General features: G+C 43.9%; 25 non-coding genes across 25 annotated transcripts; 13 read left to right on the top strand and 12 right to left on the bottom strand.

Annotated features, from left to right (window-relative positions):
• Nucleotides 1-58: 58 nt before the first annotated feature.
• trnal-cag (transfer RNA leucine (anticodon CAG)) lies at nt 59-141 on the top strand. The gene has a single exon. It is a non-coding gene; the product is annotated as a tRNA-Leu (tRNA).
• An 803-nt stretch (nt 142-944) lies between these two features.
• On the bottom strand, nt 945-1,018 carry trnam-cau (transfer RNA methionine (anticodon CAU)). The gene has a single exon. It is a non-coding gene; the product is annotated as a tRNA-Met (tRNA).
• Nucleotides 1,019-1,113: 95 nt separating this feature from the next.
• On the top strand, nt 1,114-1,196 carry trnal-cag (transfer RNA leucine (anticodon CAG)). Its single transcript has one exon. It is a non-coding gene; the product is annotated as a tRNA-Leu (tRNA).
• Nucleotides 1,197-1,999: 803 nt separating this feature from the next.
• On the bottom strand, nt 2,000-2,073 carry trnam-cau (transfer RNA methionine (anticodon CAU)). Its single transcript has one exon. It is a non-coding gene; the product is annotated as a tRNA-Met (tRNA).
• A 95-nt stretch (nt 2,074-2,168) lies between these two features.
• On the top strand, nt 2,169-2,251 carry trnal-cag (transfer RNA leucine (anticodon CAG)). The gene has a single exon. It is a non-coding gene; the product is annotated as a tRNA-Leu (tRNA).
• An 803-nt stretch (nt 2,252-3,054) lies between these two features.
• On the bottom strand, nt 3,055-3,128 carry trnam-cau (transfer RNA methionine (anticodon CAU)). Its single transcript has one exon. It is a non-coding gene; the product is annotated as a tRNA-Met (tRNA).
• Nucleotides 3,129-3,223: 95 nt separating this feature from the next.
• Nucleotides 3,224-3,306, top strand: trnal-cag (transfer RNA leucine (anticodon CAG)). Its single transcript has one exon. It is a non-coding gene; the product is annotated as a tRNA-Leu (tRNA).
• Nucleotides 3,307-4,110: 804 nt separating this feature from the next.
• trnam-cau (transfer RNA methionine (anticodon CAU)) lies at nt 4,111-4,184 on the bottom strand. The gene has a single exon. It is a non-coding gene; the product is annotated as a tRNA-Met (tRNA).
• A 95-nt stretch (nt 4,185-4,279) lies between these two features.
• Nucleotides 4,280-4,362, top strand: trnal-cag (transfer RNA leucine (anticodon CAG)). The gene has a single exon. It is a non-coding gene; the product is annotated as a tRNA-Leu (tRNA).
• An 803-nt stretch (nt 4,363-5,165) lies between these two features.
• trnam-cau (transfer RNA methionine (anticodon CAU)) lies at nt 5,166-5,239 on the bottom strand. Its single transcript has one exon. It is a non-coding gene; the product is annotated as a tRNA-Met (tRNA).
• A 95-nt stretch (nt 5,240-5,334) lies between these two features.
• Nucleotides 5,335-5,417, top strand: trnal-cag (transfer RNA leucine (anticodon CAG)). Its single transcript has one exon. It is a non-coding gene; the product is annotated as a tRNA-Leu (tRNA).
• Nucleotides 5,418-6,220: 803 nt separating this feature from the next.
• Nucleotides 6,221-6,294, bottom strand: trnam-cau (transfer RNA methionine (anticodon CAU)). The gene has a single exon. It is a non-coding gene; the product is annotated as a tRNA-Met (tRNA).
• A 95-nt stretch (nt 6,295-6,389) lies between these two features.
• Nucleotides 6,390-6,472, top strand: trnal-cag (transfer RNA leucine (anticodon CAG)). Its single transcript has one exon. It is a non-coding gene; the product is annotated as a tRNA-Leu (tRNA).
• Nucleotides 6,473-7,276: 804 nt separating this feature from the next.
• Nucleotides 7,277-7,350, bottom strand: trnam-cau (transfer RNA methionine (anticodon CAU)). The gene has a single exon. It is a non-coding gene; the product is annotated as a tRNA-Met (tRNA).
• Nucleotides 7,351-7,445: 95 nt separating this feature from the next.
• On the top strand, nt 7,446-7,528 carry trnal-cag (transfer RNA leucine (anticodon CAG)). The gene has a single exon. It is a non-coding gene; the product is annotated as a tRNA-Leu (tRNA).
• Nucleotides 7,529-8,331: 803 nt separating this feature from the next.
• Nucleotides 8,332-8,405, bottom strand: trnam-cau (transfer RNA methionine (anticodon CAU)). Its single transcript has one exon. It is a non-coding gene; the product is annotated as a tRNA-Met (tRNA).
• A 95-nt stretch (nt 8,406-8,500) lies between these two features.
• Nucleotides 8,501-8,583, top strand: trnal-cag (transfer RNA leucine (anticodon CAG)). Its single transcript has one exon. It is a non-coding gene; the product is annotated as a tRNA-Leu (tRNA).
• Nucleotides 8,584-9,386: 803 nt separating this feature from the next.
• Nucleotides 9,387-9,460, bottom strand: trnam-cau (transfer RNA methionine (anticodon CAU)). Its single transcript has one exon. It is a non-coding gene; the product is annotated as a tRNA-Met (tRNA).
• A 95-nt stretch (nt 9,461-9,555) lies between these two features.
• trnal-cag (transfer RNA leucine (anticodon CAG)) lies at nt 9,556-9,638 on the top strand. Its single transcript has one exon. It is a non-coding gene; the product is annotated as a tRNA-Leu (tRNA).
• Nucleotides 9,639-10,442: 804 nt separating this feature from the next.
• trnam-cau (transfer RNA methionine (anticodon CAU)) lies at nt 10,443-10,516 on the bottom strand. Its single transcript has one exon. It is a non-coding gene; the product is annotated as a tRNA-Met (tRNA).
• A 95-nt stretch (nt 10,517-10,611) lies between these two features.
• trnal-cag (transfer RNA leucine (anticodon CAG)) lies at nt 10,612-10,694 on the top strand. Its single transcript has one exon. It is a non-coding gene; the product is annotated as a tRNA-Leu (tRNA).
• Nucleotides 10,695-11,497: 803 nt separating this feature from the next.
• On the bottom strand, nt 11,498-11,571 carry trnam-cau (transfer RNA methionine (anticodon CAU)). The gene has a single exon. It is a non-coding gene; the product is annotated as a tRNA-Met (tRNA).
• Nucleotides 11,572-11,666: 95 nt separating this feature from the next.
• Nucleotides 11,667-11,749, top strand: trnal-cag (transfer RNA leucine (anticodon CAG)). Its single transcript has one exon. It is a non-coding gene; the product is annotated as a tRNA-Leu (tRNA).
• An 803-nt stretch (nt 11,750-12,552) lies between these two features.
• On the bottom strand, nt 12,553-12,626 carry trnam-cau (transfer RNA methionine (anticodon CAU)). The gene has a single exon. It is a non-coding gene; the product is annotated as a tRNA-Met (tRNA).
• Nucleotides 12,627-12,721: 95 nt separating this feature from the next.
• trnal-cag (transfer RNA leucine (anticodon CAG)) lies at nt 12,722-12,804 on the top strand. The gene has a single exon. It is a non-coding gene; the product is annotated as a tRNA-Leu (tRNA).
• Nucleotides 12,805-13,598: the final 794 nt, after the last annotated feature.

Genomic DNA, 13,598 nt, shown 5'->3' with positions numbered 1-13,598 from the left:
TCCAGATCATCTGCCATTCGGTGCAGCTCCAAAAGTACTGCTCACCCTTTGCCCTCACGTCAGGATGGCCGAGCGGTCTAAGGCGCTGCGTTCAGGTCGCAGTCTCCCCTGGAGGCGTGGGTTCGAATCCCACTTCTGACAAACCTAACCTTTGGCTGCGGGCTCAAGCTAGAGTCTTGAACCCTCTGGCAAGTTCACCCCGAAGTGCATTAATGTTGACAAAGCACTGCATTTCAGTTCATGCTAGAGTTAACCAAACAATGCAGTTGCACTGACCTGCATAATATGGACTTTAAAGTAACACTTTTGGTGCAATGTATGGGATTCGGTGGCGTTTTCGTGCAGTTTTCTTGGAATTTCAAGTCAAGACATTTCACGAAATTGGACATGTTTATAGAACGGGATCCAACAGAACTTCGAGGAATGCCACGTTCTGATGTTTACCGGAAGAAGAACTTGTTTATGAAAGGCTATTCATGTCTTTTTTTCTTTTTTTCTTTTCTTTTTAGGGGGAGTATTCAATGTGATTTTGGGAGTCTAACTGGGATGTGGTGGACTGAAGTTTTGGGGATGCAGTAGAACTTCATGGCAAGGATTCTTGGAAATTTCTTGGAATTGAAGGTCATGGGTTTTGGGGGCATGTGGTGCAGAGTCATGGCCTAAGATTCAAGGAATGCCATGCAAAACATTGCTTTAGCATTGACAAGACTTGTCATTGGAATGATAGAATTACATTAGCCTTAAAAAAACATACTGCAACAACACTGACGCATATTACATAAATATGAGAGTAATACTATTGCTGTATTTGTTCAACATTAGTCCCACAAGAACACTTGATTTCTATGACATTGCATATGAAGGACTGGAAAAACGCACAAAAGGAATGATACAGAAAGCAGCTCTTTCATTTACATGCTCCCATGTATCAAAAAGCACCAGCCTGCCCCGTGTGAGGCTCAAACTCACGACCTTCAGATTATGAGACTGACGCGCTGCCTAACTGCGCCAACGAGGCATGTGCTATGGCTCGGGTGAGCGGAGAACCACTAGCTTCCAGATCATCTGCCATTCGGTGCAGCTCCAAAAGTACTGCTCACCCTTTGCCCTCACGTCAGGATGGCCGAGCGGTCTAAGGCGCTGCGTTCAGGTTGCAGTCTCCCCTGGAGGCGTGGGTTCGAATCCCACTTCTGACAAACCTAACCTTTGGCTGCGGGCTCAAGCTAGAGTCTTGAACCCTCTGGCAAGTTCACCCCGAAGTGCATTAATGTTGACAAAGCACTGCATTTCAGTTCATGCTAGAGTTAACCAAACAATGCAGTTGCACTGACCTGCATAATTTGGACTTTAAAGTAACACTTTTGGTGCAATGTATGGGATTCGGTGGCGTTTTCGTGCAGTTTTCTTGGAATTTCAAGTCAAGACATTTCACGAAATTGGACATGTTTATAAAATGGGATCCAACAGAACTTCGAGGAATGCCACGTTCTGATGTTTACCGGAAGAAGAACTTGTTTATGAAAGGCTATTCATGTCTTTTTTTCTTTTTTACTTTTCTTTTTAGGGGGAGTATGCAATGTGATTTTGGGAGTCTAACTGGGATGTGGTGGACTGAAGTTTTGGGGATGCAGTAGAACTTCATGGCAAGGATTCTTGGAAATTTCTTGGAATTGAAGGTCATGGGTTTTGGGGGCATGTGGTGCAGAGTCATGGCCTAAGATTCAAGGAATACCATGCAAAACATTGCTTTAGCATTGACACGACTTGTCATTGGAATGATAGAATTACATTAGCCTTAAAAAAACATACTGCAACAACACTGACGCATATTACATAAATATGAGAGTAATACTATTGCTGCATTTGTTCAACATTAGTCCCACAAGAACACTTGATTTCTATGACATTGCATATGAAGGACTGGAAAAACGCACAAAAGGAATGATACAGAAAGCAGCTCTTTCATTTACATGCTCCCATGTATCAAAAAGCACCAGCCTGCCCCGTGTGAGGCTCAAACTCACGACCTTCAGATTATGAGACTGACGCGCTGCCTAACTGCGCCAACGAGGCATGTGCTATGGCTCGGGTGAGCGGAGAACCACTAGCTTCCAGATCATCTGCCATTCGGTGCAGCTCCAAAAGTACTGCTCACCCTTTGCCCTCACGTCAGGATGGCCGAGCGGTCTAAGGCGCTGCGTTCAGGTCGCAGTCTCCCCTGGAGGCGTGGGTTCGAATCCCACTTCTGACAAACCTAACCTTTGGCTGCGGGCTCAAGCTAGAGTCTTGAACCCTCTGGCAAGTTCACCCCGAAGTGCATTAATGTTGACAAAGCACTGCATTTCAGTTCATGCTAGAGTTAACCAAACAATGCAGTTGCACTGACCTGCATAATATGGACTTTAAAGTAACACTTTTGGTGCAATGTATGGGATTCGGTGGCGTTTTCGTGCAGTTTTCTTGGAATTTCAAGTCAAGACATTTCACGAAATTGGACATGTTTATAGAACGGGATCCAACAGAACTTCGAGGAATGCCACGTTCTGATGTTTACCGGAAGAAGAACTTGTTTATGAAAGGCTATTCATGTCTTTTTTTCTTTTTTTCTTTTCTTTTTAGGGGGAGTATTCAATGTGATTTTGGGAGTCTAACTGGGATGTGGTGGACTGAAGTTTTGGGGATGCAGTAGAACTTCATGGCAAGGATTCTTGGAAATTTCTTGGAATTGAAGGTCATGGGTTTTGGGGGCATGTGGTGCAGAGTCATGGCCTAAGATTCAAGGAATGCCATGCAAAACATTGCTTTAGCATTGACAAGACTTGTCATTGGAATGATAGAATTACATTAGCCTTAAAAAAACATACTGCAACAACACTGACGCATATTACATAAATATGAGAGTAATACTATTGCTGTATTTGTTCAACATTAGTCCCACAAGAACACTTGATTTCTATGACATTGCATATGAAGGACTGGAAAAACGCACAAAAGGAATGATACAGAAAGCAGCTCTTTCATTTACATGCTCCCATGTATCAAAAAGCACCAGCCTGCCCCGTGTGAGGCTCGAACTCACGACCTTCAGATTATGAGACTGACGCGCTGCCTAACTGCGCCAACGAGGCATGTGCTATGGCTCGGGTGAGCGGAGAACCACTAGCTTTAAGATCATCTGCCATTCGGTGCAGGTCCAAAAGTACTGCTCACCCTTTGCCCTCACGTCAGGATGGCCGAGCGGTCTAAGGCGCTGCGTTCAGGTCGCAGTCTCCCCTGGAGGCGTGGGTTCGAATCCCACTTCTGACAAACCTAACCTTTGGCTGCGGGATCAAGCTAGAGTCTTGAACCCTCTGGCAAGTTCACCCCGAAGTGCATTAATGTTGACAAAGCACTGCATTTCAGTTCATGTTAGAGTTAACCAAACAATGCAGTTGCACTGACCTGCATAATATGGACTTTAAAGTAACACTTTTGGTGCAATGTATGGGATTCGGTGGCGTTTTCGTGCAGTTTTCTTGGAATTTCAAGTCAAGACATTTCATGAAATTGGACATGTTTATAGAATGGGATCCAACAGAACTTCGAGGAATGCCACGTTCTGATGTTTACCGGAAGAAGAACTTGTTTATGAAAGGCTATTCATGTATTTTTTTCTTTTTTTCTTTTCTTTTTTAGGGGGAGTATGCAATGTGATTTTGGGAGTCTAACTGGGATGTGGTGGACTGAAGTTTTGGGGATGCAGTAGAACTTCATGGCAAGGATTCTTGGAAATTTCTTGGAATTGAAGGTCATGGGTTTTGGGGGCATGTGGTGCAGAGTCATGGCCTAAGATTCAAGGAATGCCATGCAAAACATTGCTTTAGCATTGACAAGACTTGTCATTGGAATGATAGAATTACATTAGCCTTAAAAAAACATACTGCAACAACACTGACGCATATTACATAAATATGAGAGTAATACTATTGCTGCATTTGTTTAACATTAGTCCCACAAGAACACTTGATTTCTATGACATTGCATATGAAGGACTGGAAAAACGCACAAAAGGAATGATACAGAAAGCAGCTCTTTCATTTACATGCTCCCATGTATCAAAAAGCACCAGCCTGCCCCGTGTGAGGCTCGAACTCACGACCTTCAGATTATGAGACTGACGCGCTGCCTAACTGCGCCAACGAGGCATGTGCTGTGGCTCGGGTGAGCGGAGAACCACTAGCTTCCAGATCATCTGCCATTCGGTGCAGCTCCAAAAGTACTGCTCACCCTTTGCCCTCACGTCAGGATGGCCGAGCGGTCTAAGGTGCTGCGTTCAGGTCGCAGTCTCCCCTGGAGGCGTGGGTTCGAATCCCACTTCTGACAAACCTAACCTTTGGCTGTGGGCTCAAGCTAGAGTCTTGAACCCTCTGGCAAGTTCACCCCAAAGTGCATTAATGTTGACAAAGCACTGCATTTCTGTTCATGCTAGAGTTAACCAAACAATGCAGTTGCACTGACCTGCATAATATGGACTTTAAAGTAACACTTTTGGTGCAATGTATGGGATTCGGTGGCGTTTTCGTGCAGTTTTCTTGGAATTTCAAGTCAAGACATTTCACGAAATTGGACATGTTTATAGAATGGGATCCAACAGAACTTCGAGGAATGCCACGTTCTGATGTTTACCGGAAGAAGAACTTGTTTATGAAAGGCTATTCATGTCTTTTTTTCTTTTTTTCTTTTCTTTTTAGGGGGAGTATGCAATGTGATTTTGGGAGTCTAACTGGGATGTGGTGGACTGAAGTTTTGGGGATGCAGTAGAACTTCATGGCAAGGATTCTTGGAAATTTCTTGGAATTGAAGGTCATGGGTTTTGGGGGCATGTGGTGCAGAGTCATGGCCTAAGATTCAAGGAATACCATGCAAAACATTGCTTTAGCATTGACAAGACTTGTCATTGGAATGATAGAATTACATTAGCCTTAAAAAAACATACTGCAACAACACTGACGCATATTACATAAATATGAGAGTAATACTATTGCTGCATTTGTTCAACATTAGTCCCACAAGAACACTTGATTTCTATGACATTGCATATGAAGGACTGGAAAAACGCACAAAAGGAATGATACAGAAAGCAGCTCTTTCATTTACATGCTCCCATGTATCAAAAAGCACCAGCCTGCCCCGTGTGAGGCTCGAACTCACGACCTTCAGATTATGAGACTGACGCGCTGCCTAACTGCGCCAACGAGGCATGTGCTATGGCTCGGGTGAGCGGAGAACCACTAGCTTCCAGATCATCTGCCATTCGGTGCAGCTCCAAAAGTACTGCTCACCCTTTGCCCTCACATCAGGATGGCCGAGCGGTCTAAGGCGCTGCGTTCAGGTCGCAGTCTCCCCTGGAGGCGTGGGTTCGAATCCCACTTCTGACAAACCTAACCTTTGGCTGCGGGCTCAAGCTAGAGTCTTGAACCCTCTGGCAAGTTCACCCCGAAGTGCATTAATGTTGACAAAGCACTGCATTTCAGTTCATGCTAGAGTTAACCAAACAATGCAGTTGCACTGACCTGCATAATTTGGACTTTAAAGTAACACTTTTGGTGCAATGTATGGGATTCGGTGGCGTTTTCGTGCAGTTTTCTTGGAATTTCAAGTCAAGACATTTCACGAAATTGGACATGTTTATAAAATGGGATCCAACAGAACTTCGAGGAATGCCACGTTCTGATGTTTACCGGAAGAAGAACTTGTTTATGAAAGGCTATTCATGTCTTTTTTTCTTTTTTTCTTTTCTTTTTAGGGGGAGTATGCAATGTGATTTTGGGAGTCTAACTGGGATGTGGTGGACTGAAGTTTTGGGGATGCAGTAGAACTTCATGGCAAGGATTCTTGGAAATTTCTTGGAATTGAAGGTCATGGGTTTTGGGGGCATGTGGTGCAGAGTCATGGCCTAAGATTCAAGGAATACCATGCAAAACATTGCTTTAGCATTGACAAGACTTGTCATTGGAATGATAGAATTACATTAGCCTTAAAAAAACATACTGCAACAACACTGACGCATATTACATAAATATGAGAGTAATACTATTGCTGCATTTGTTCAACATTAGTCCAACAAGAACACTTGATTTCTATGACATTGCATATGAAGGACTGGAAAAACGCACAAAAGGAATGATACAGAAAGCAGCTCTTTCATTTACATGCTCCCATGTATCAAAAAGCACCAGCCTGCCCCGTGTGAGGCTCGAACTCACGACCTTCAGATTATGAGACTGACGCGCTGCCTAACTGCGCCAACGAGGCATGTGCTATGGCTCGGGTGAGCGGAGAACCACTAGCTTCCAGATCATCTGCCATTCGGTGCAGCTCCAAAAGTACTGCTCACCCTTTGCCCTCACGTCAGGATGGCCGAGCGGTCTAAGGCGCTGTGTTCAGGTCGCAGTCTCCCCTGGAGGCGTGGGTTCGAATCCCACTTCTGACAAACCTAACCTTTGGCTGCGGGCTCAAGCTAGAGTCTTGAACCCTCTGGCAAGTTCACCCCGAAGTGCATTAATGTTGACAAAGCACTGCATTTCAGTTCATGCTAGAGTTAACCAAACAATGCAGTTGCACTGACCTGCATAATTTGGACTTTAAAGTAACACTTTTGGTGCAATGTATGGGATTCGGTGGCGTTTTCGTGCAGTTTTCTTGGAATTTCAAGTCAAGACATTTCACGAAATTGGACATGTTTATAAAATGGGATCCAACAGAACTTCGAGGAATGCCACGTTCTGATGTTTACCGGAAGAAGAACTTGTTTATGAAAGGCTATTCATGTCTTTTTTTCTTTTTTACTTTTCTTTTTAGGGGGAGTATGCAATGTGATTTTGGGAGTCTAACTGGGATGTGGTGGACTGAAGTTTTGGGGATGCAGTAGAACTTCATGGCAAGGATTCTTGGAAATTTCTTGGAATTGAAGGTCATGGGTTTTGGGGGCATGTGGTGCAGAGTCATGGCCTAAGATTCAAGGAATACCATGCAAAACATTGCTTTAGCATTGACAAGACTTGTCATTGGAATGATAGAATTACATTAGCCTTAAAAAAAACATACTGCAACAACACTGACGCATATTACATAAATATGAGAGTAATACTATTGCTGCATTTGTTCAACATTAGTCCCACAAGAACACTTGATTTCTATGACATTGCATATGAAGGACTGGAAAAACGCACAAAAGGAATGATACAGAAAGCAGCTCTTTCATTTACATGCTCCCATGTATCAAAAAGCACCAGCCTGCCCCGTGTGAGGCTCAAACTCACGACCTTCAGATTATGAGACTGACGCGCTGCCTAACTGCGCCAACGAGGCATGTGCTATGGCTCGGGTGAGCGGAGAACCACTAGCTTCCAGATCATCTGCCATTCGGTGCAGCTCCAAAAGTACTGCTCACCCTTTGCCCTCACGTCAGGATGGCCGAGCGGTCTAAGGCGCTGCGTTCAGGTCGCAGTCTCCCCTGGAGGCGTGGGTTCGAATCCCACTTCTGACAAACCTAACCTTTGGCTGCGGGCTCAAGCTAGAGTCTTGAACCCTCTGGCAAGTTCACCCCGAAGTGCATTAATGTTGACAAAGCACTGCATTTCAGTTCATGCTAGAGTTAACCAAACAATGCAGTTGCACTGACCTGCATAATATGGACTTTAAAGTAACACTTTTGGTGCAATGTATGGGATTCGGTGGCGTTTTCGTGCAGTTTTCTTGGAATTTCAAGTCAAGACATTTCACGAAATTGGACATGTTTATAGAACGGGATCCAACAGAACTTCGAGGAATGCCACGTTCTGATGTTTACCGGAAGAAGAACTTGTTTATGAAAGGCTATTCATGTCTTTTTTTCTTTTTTTCTTTTCTTTTTAGGGGGAGTATTCAATGTGATTTTGGGAGTCTAACTGGGATGTGGTGGACTGAAGTTTTGGGGATGCAGTAGAACTTCATGGCAAGGATTCTTGGAAATTTCTTGGAATTGAAGGTCATGGGTTTTGGGGGCATGTGGTGCAGAGTCATGGCCTAAGATTCAAGGAATGCCATGCAAAACATTGCTTTAGCATTGACAAGACTTGTCATTGGAATGATAGAATTACATTAGCCTTAAAAAAACATACTGCAACAACACTGACGCATATTACATAAATATGAGAGTAATACTATTGCTGTATTTGTTCAACATTAGTCCCACAAGAACACTTGATTTCTATGACATTGCATATGAAGGACTGGAAAAACGCACAAAAGGAATGATACAGAAAGCAGCTCTTTCATTTACATGCTCCCATGTATCAAAAAGCACCAGCCTGCCCCGTGTGAGGCTCAAACTCACGACCTTCAGATTATGAGACTGACGCGCTGCCTAACTGCGCCAACGAGGCATGTGCTATGGCTCGGGTGAGCGGAGAACCACTAGCTTCCAGATCATCTGCCAATCGGTGCAGCTCCAAAAGTACTGCTCACCCTTTGCCCTCACGTCAGGATGGCCGAGCGGTCTAAGGCGCTGCGTTCAGGTCGCAGTCTCCCCTGGAGGCGTGGGTTCGAATCCCACTTCTGACAAACCTAACCTTTGGCTGCGGGCTCAAGCTAGAGTCTTGAACCCTCTGGCAAGTTCACCCCGAAGTGCATTAATGTTGACAAAGCACTGCATTTCAGTTCATGCTAGAGTTAACCAAACAATGCAGTTGCACTGACCTGCATAATATGGACTTTAAAGTAACACTTTTGGTGCAATGTATGGGATTCGGTGGCGTTTTCGTGCAGTTTTCTTGGAATTTCAAGTCAAGACATTTCACGAAATTGGACATGTTTATAGAACGGGATCCAACAGAACTTCGAGGAATGCCACGTTCTGATGTTTACCGGAAGAAGAACTTGTTTATGAAAGGCTATTCATGTCTTTTTTTCTTTTTTTCTTTTCTTTTTAGGGGGAGTATTCAATGTGATTTTGGGAGTCTAACTGGGATGTGGTGGACTGAAGTTTTGGGGATGCAGTAGAACTTCATGGCAAGGATTCTTGGAAATTTCTTGGAATTGAAGGTCATGGGTTTTGGGGGCATGTGGTGCAGAGTCATGGCCTAAGATTCAAGGAATGCCATGCAAAACATTGCTTTAGCATTGACAAGACTTGTCATTGGAATGATAGAATTACATTAGCCTTAAAAAAACATACTGCAACAACACTGACGCATATTACATAAATATGAGAGTAATACTATTGCTGTATTTGTTCAACATTAGTCCCACAAGAACACTTGATTTCTATGACATTGCATATGAAGGACTGGAAAAACGCACAAAAGGAATGATACAGAAAGCAGCTCTTTCATTTACATGCTCCCATGTATCAAAAAGCACCAGCCTGCCCCGTGTGAGGCTCGAACTCACGACCTTCAGATTATGAGACTGACGCGCTGCCTAACTGCGCCAACGAGGCATGTGCTATGGCTCGGGTGAGCGGAGAACCACTAGCTTTAAGATCATCTGCCATTCGGTGCAGCTCCAAAAGTACTGCTCACCCTTTGCCCTCACGTCAGGATGGCCGAGCGGTCTAAGGCGCTGCGTTCAGGTCGCAGTCTCCCCTGGAGGCGTGGGTTCGAATCCCACTTCTGACAAACCTAACCTTTGGCTGCGGGATCAAGCTAGAGTCTTGAACCCTCTGGCAAGTTCACCCCGAAGTGCATTAATGTTGACAAAGCACTGCATTTCAGTTCATGTTAGAGTTAACCAAACAATGCAGTTGCACTGACCTGCATAATATGGACTTTAAAGTAACACTTTTGGTGCAATGTATGGGATTCGGTGGCGTTTTCGTGCAGTTTTCTTGGAATTTCAAGTCAAGACATTTCATGAAATTGGACATGTTTATAGAATGGGATCCAACAGAACTTCGAGGAATGCCACGTTCTGATGTTTACCGGAAGAAGAACTTGTTTATGAAAGGCTATTCATGTATTTTTTTCTTTTTTTCTTTTCTTTTTTAGGGGGAGTATGCAATGTGATTTTGGGAGTCTAACTGGGATGTGGTGGACTGAAGTTTTGGGGATGCAGTAGAACTTCATGGCAAGGATTCTTGGAAATTTCTTGGAATTGAAGGTCATGGGTTTTGGGGGCATGTGGTGCAGAGTCATGGCCTAAGATTCAAGGAATGCCATGCAAAACATTGCTTTAGCATTGACAAGACTTGTCATTGGAATGATAGAATTACATTAGCCTTAAAAAAACATACTGCAACAACACTGACGCATATTACATAAATATGAGAGTAATACTATTGCTGCATTTGTTTAACATTAGTCCCACAAGAACACTTGATTTCTATGACATTGCATATGAAGGACTGGAAAAACGCACAAAAGGAATGATACAGAAAGCAGCTCTTTCATTTACATGCTCCCATGTATCAAAAAGCACCAGCCTGCCCCGTGTGAGGCTCGAACTCACGACCTTCAGATTATGAGACTGACGCGCTGCCTAACTGCGCCAACGAGGCATGTGCTGTGGCTCGGGTGAGCGGAGAACCACTAGCTTCCAGATCATCTGCCATTCGGTGCAGCTCCAAAAGTACTGCTCACCCTTTGCCCTCACGTCAGGATGGCCGAGCGGTCTAAGGCGCTGCGTTCAGGTCGCAGTCTCCCCTGGAGGCGTGGGTTCGAATCCCACTTCTGACAAACCTAACCTTTGGCTGTGGGCTCAAGCTAGAGTCTTGAACCCTCTGGCAAGTTCACCCCAAAGTGCATTAATGTTGACAAAGCACTGCATTTCTGTTCATGCTAGAGTTAACCAAACAATGCAGTTGCACTGACCTGCATAATATGGACTTTAAAGTAACACTTTTGGTGCAATGTATGGGATTCGGTGGCGTTTTCGTGCAGTTTTCTTGGAATTTCAAGTCAAGACATTTCACGAAATTGGACATGTTTATAGAATGGGATCCAACAGAACTTCGAGGAATGCCACGTTCTGATGTTTACCGGAAGAAGAACTTGTTTATGAAAGGCTATTCATGTCTTTTTTTCTTTTTTTCTTTTCTTTTTAGGGGGAGTATGCAATGTGATTTTGGGAGTCTAACTGGGATGTGGTGGACTGAAGTTTTGGGGATGCAGTAGAACTTCATGGCAAGGATTCTTGGAAATTTCTTGGAATTGAAGGTCATGGGTTTTGGGGGCATGTGGTGCAGAGTCATGGCCTAAGATTCAAGGAATACCATGCAAAACATTGCTTTAGCATTGACAAGACTTGTCATTGGAATGATAGAATTACATTAGCCTTAAAAAAACATACTGCAACAACACTGACGCATATTACATAAATATGAGAGTAATACTATTGCTGCATTTGTTCAACATTAGTCCCACAAGAACACTTGATTTCTATGACATTGCATATGAAGGACTGGAAAAACGCACAAAAGGAATGATACAGAAAGCAGCTCTTTCATTTACATGCTCCCATGTATCAAAAAGCACCAGCCTGCCCCGTGTGAGGCTCGAACTCACGACCTTCAGATTATGAGACTGACGCGCTGCCTAACTGCGCCAACGAGGCATGTGCTATGGCTCGGGTGAGCGGAGAACCACTAGCTTCCAGATCATCTGCCATTCGGTGCAGCTCCAAAAGTACTGCTCACCCTTTGCCCTCACATCAGGATGGCCGAGCGGTCTAAGGCGCTGCGTTCAGGTCGCAGTCTCCCCTGGAGGCGTGGGTTCGAATCCCACTTCTGACAAACCTAACCTTTGGCTGCGGGCTCAAGCTAGAGTCTTGAACCCTCTGGCAAGTTCACCCCGAAGTGCATTAATGTTGACAAAGCACTGCATTTCAGTTCATGCTAGAGTTAACCAAACAATGCAGTTGCACTGACCTGCATAATTTGGACTTTAAAGTAACACTTTTGGTGCAATGTATGGGATTCGGTGGCGTTTTCGTGCAGTTTTCTTGGAATTTCAAGTCAAGACATTTCACGAAATTGGACATGTTTATAAAATGGGATCCAACAGAACTTCGAGGAATGCCACGTTCTGATGTTTACCGGAAGAAGAACTTGTTTATGAAAGGCTATTCATGTCTTTTTTTCTTTTTTTCTTTTCTTTTTAGGGGGAGTATGCAATGTGATTTTGGGAGTCTAACTGGGATGTGGTGGACTGAAGTTTTGGGGATGCAGTAGAACTTCATGGCAAGGATTCTTGGAAATTTCTTGGAATTGAAGGTCATGGGTTTTGGGGGCATGTGGTGCAGAGTCATGGCCTAAGATTCAAGGAATACCATGCAAAACATTGCTTTAGCATTGACAAGACTTGTCATTGGAATGATAGAATTACATTAGCCTTAAAAAAACATACTGCAACAACACTGACGCATATTACATAAATATGAGAGTAATACTATTGCTGCATTTGTTCAACATTAGTCCCACAAGAACACTTGATTTCTATGACATTGCATATGAAGGACTGGAAAAACGCACAAAAGGAATGATACAGAAAGCAGCTCTTTCATTTACATGCTCCCATGTATCAAAAAGCACCAGCCTGCCCCGTGTGAGGTTCGAACTCACGACCTTCAGATTATGAGACTGACGCGCTGCCTAACTGCGCCAACGAGGCATGTGCTATGGCTCGGGTGAGCGGAGAACCACTAGCTTCCAGATCATCTGCCATTCGGTGCAGCTCCAAAAGTACTGCTCACCCTTTGCCCTCACGTCAGGATGGCCGAGCGGTCTAAGGCGCTGCGTTCAGGTCGCAGTCTCCCCTGGAGGCGTGGGTTCGAATCCCACTTCTGACAAACCTAACCTTTGGCTGCGGGCTCAAGCTAGAGTCTTGAACCCTCTGGCAAGTTCACCCCGAAGTGCATTAATGTTGACAAAGCACTGCATTTCAGTTCATGCTAGAGTTAACCAAACAATGCAGTTGCACTGACCTGCATAATTTGGACTTTAAAGTAACACTTTTGGTGCAATGTATGGGATTCGGTGGCGTTTTCGTGCAGTTTTCTTGGAATTTCAAGTCAAGACATTTCACGAAATTGGACATGTTTATAAAATGGGATCCAACAGAACTTCGAGGAATGCCACGTTCTGATGTTTACCGGAAGAAGAACTTGTTTATGAAAGGCTATTCATGTCTTTTTTTCTTTTTTACTTTTCTTTTTAGGGGGAGTATGCAATGTGATTTTGGGAGTCTAACTGGGATGTGGTGGACTGAAGTTTTGGGGATGCAGTAGAACTTCATGGCAAGGATTCTTGGAAATTTCTTGGAATTGAAGGTCATGGGTTTTGGGGGCATGTGGTGCAGAGTCATGGCCTAAGATTCAAGGAATACCATGCAAAACATTGCTTTAGCATTGACAAGACTTGTCATTGGAATGATAGAATTACATTAGCCTTAAAAAAAACATACTGCAACAACACTGACGCATATTACATAAATATGAGAGTAATACTATTGCTGCATTTGTTCAACATTAGTCCCACAAGAACACTTGATTTCTATGACATTGCATATGAAGGACTGGAAAAACGCACAAAAGGAATGATACAGAAAGCAGCTCTTTCATTTACATGCTCCCATGTATCAAAA

This window comes from Pimephales promelas, chromosome 24 (genome assembly GCF_988280905.1).
Source record: "Pimephales promelas chromosome 24, fPimPro1.hap1.1, whole genome shotgun sequence".
Taxonomy (NCBI): Eukaryota; Metazoa; Chordata; class Actinopteri; order Cypriniformes; family Leuciscidae; genus Pimephales; species Pimephales promelas.
This window is presented reverse-complemented; position numbering and strand designations above follow the sequence as displayed.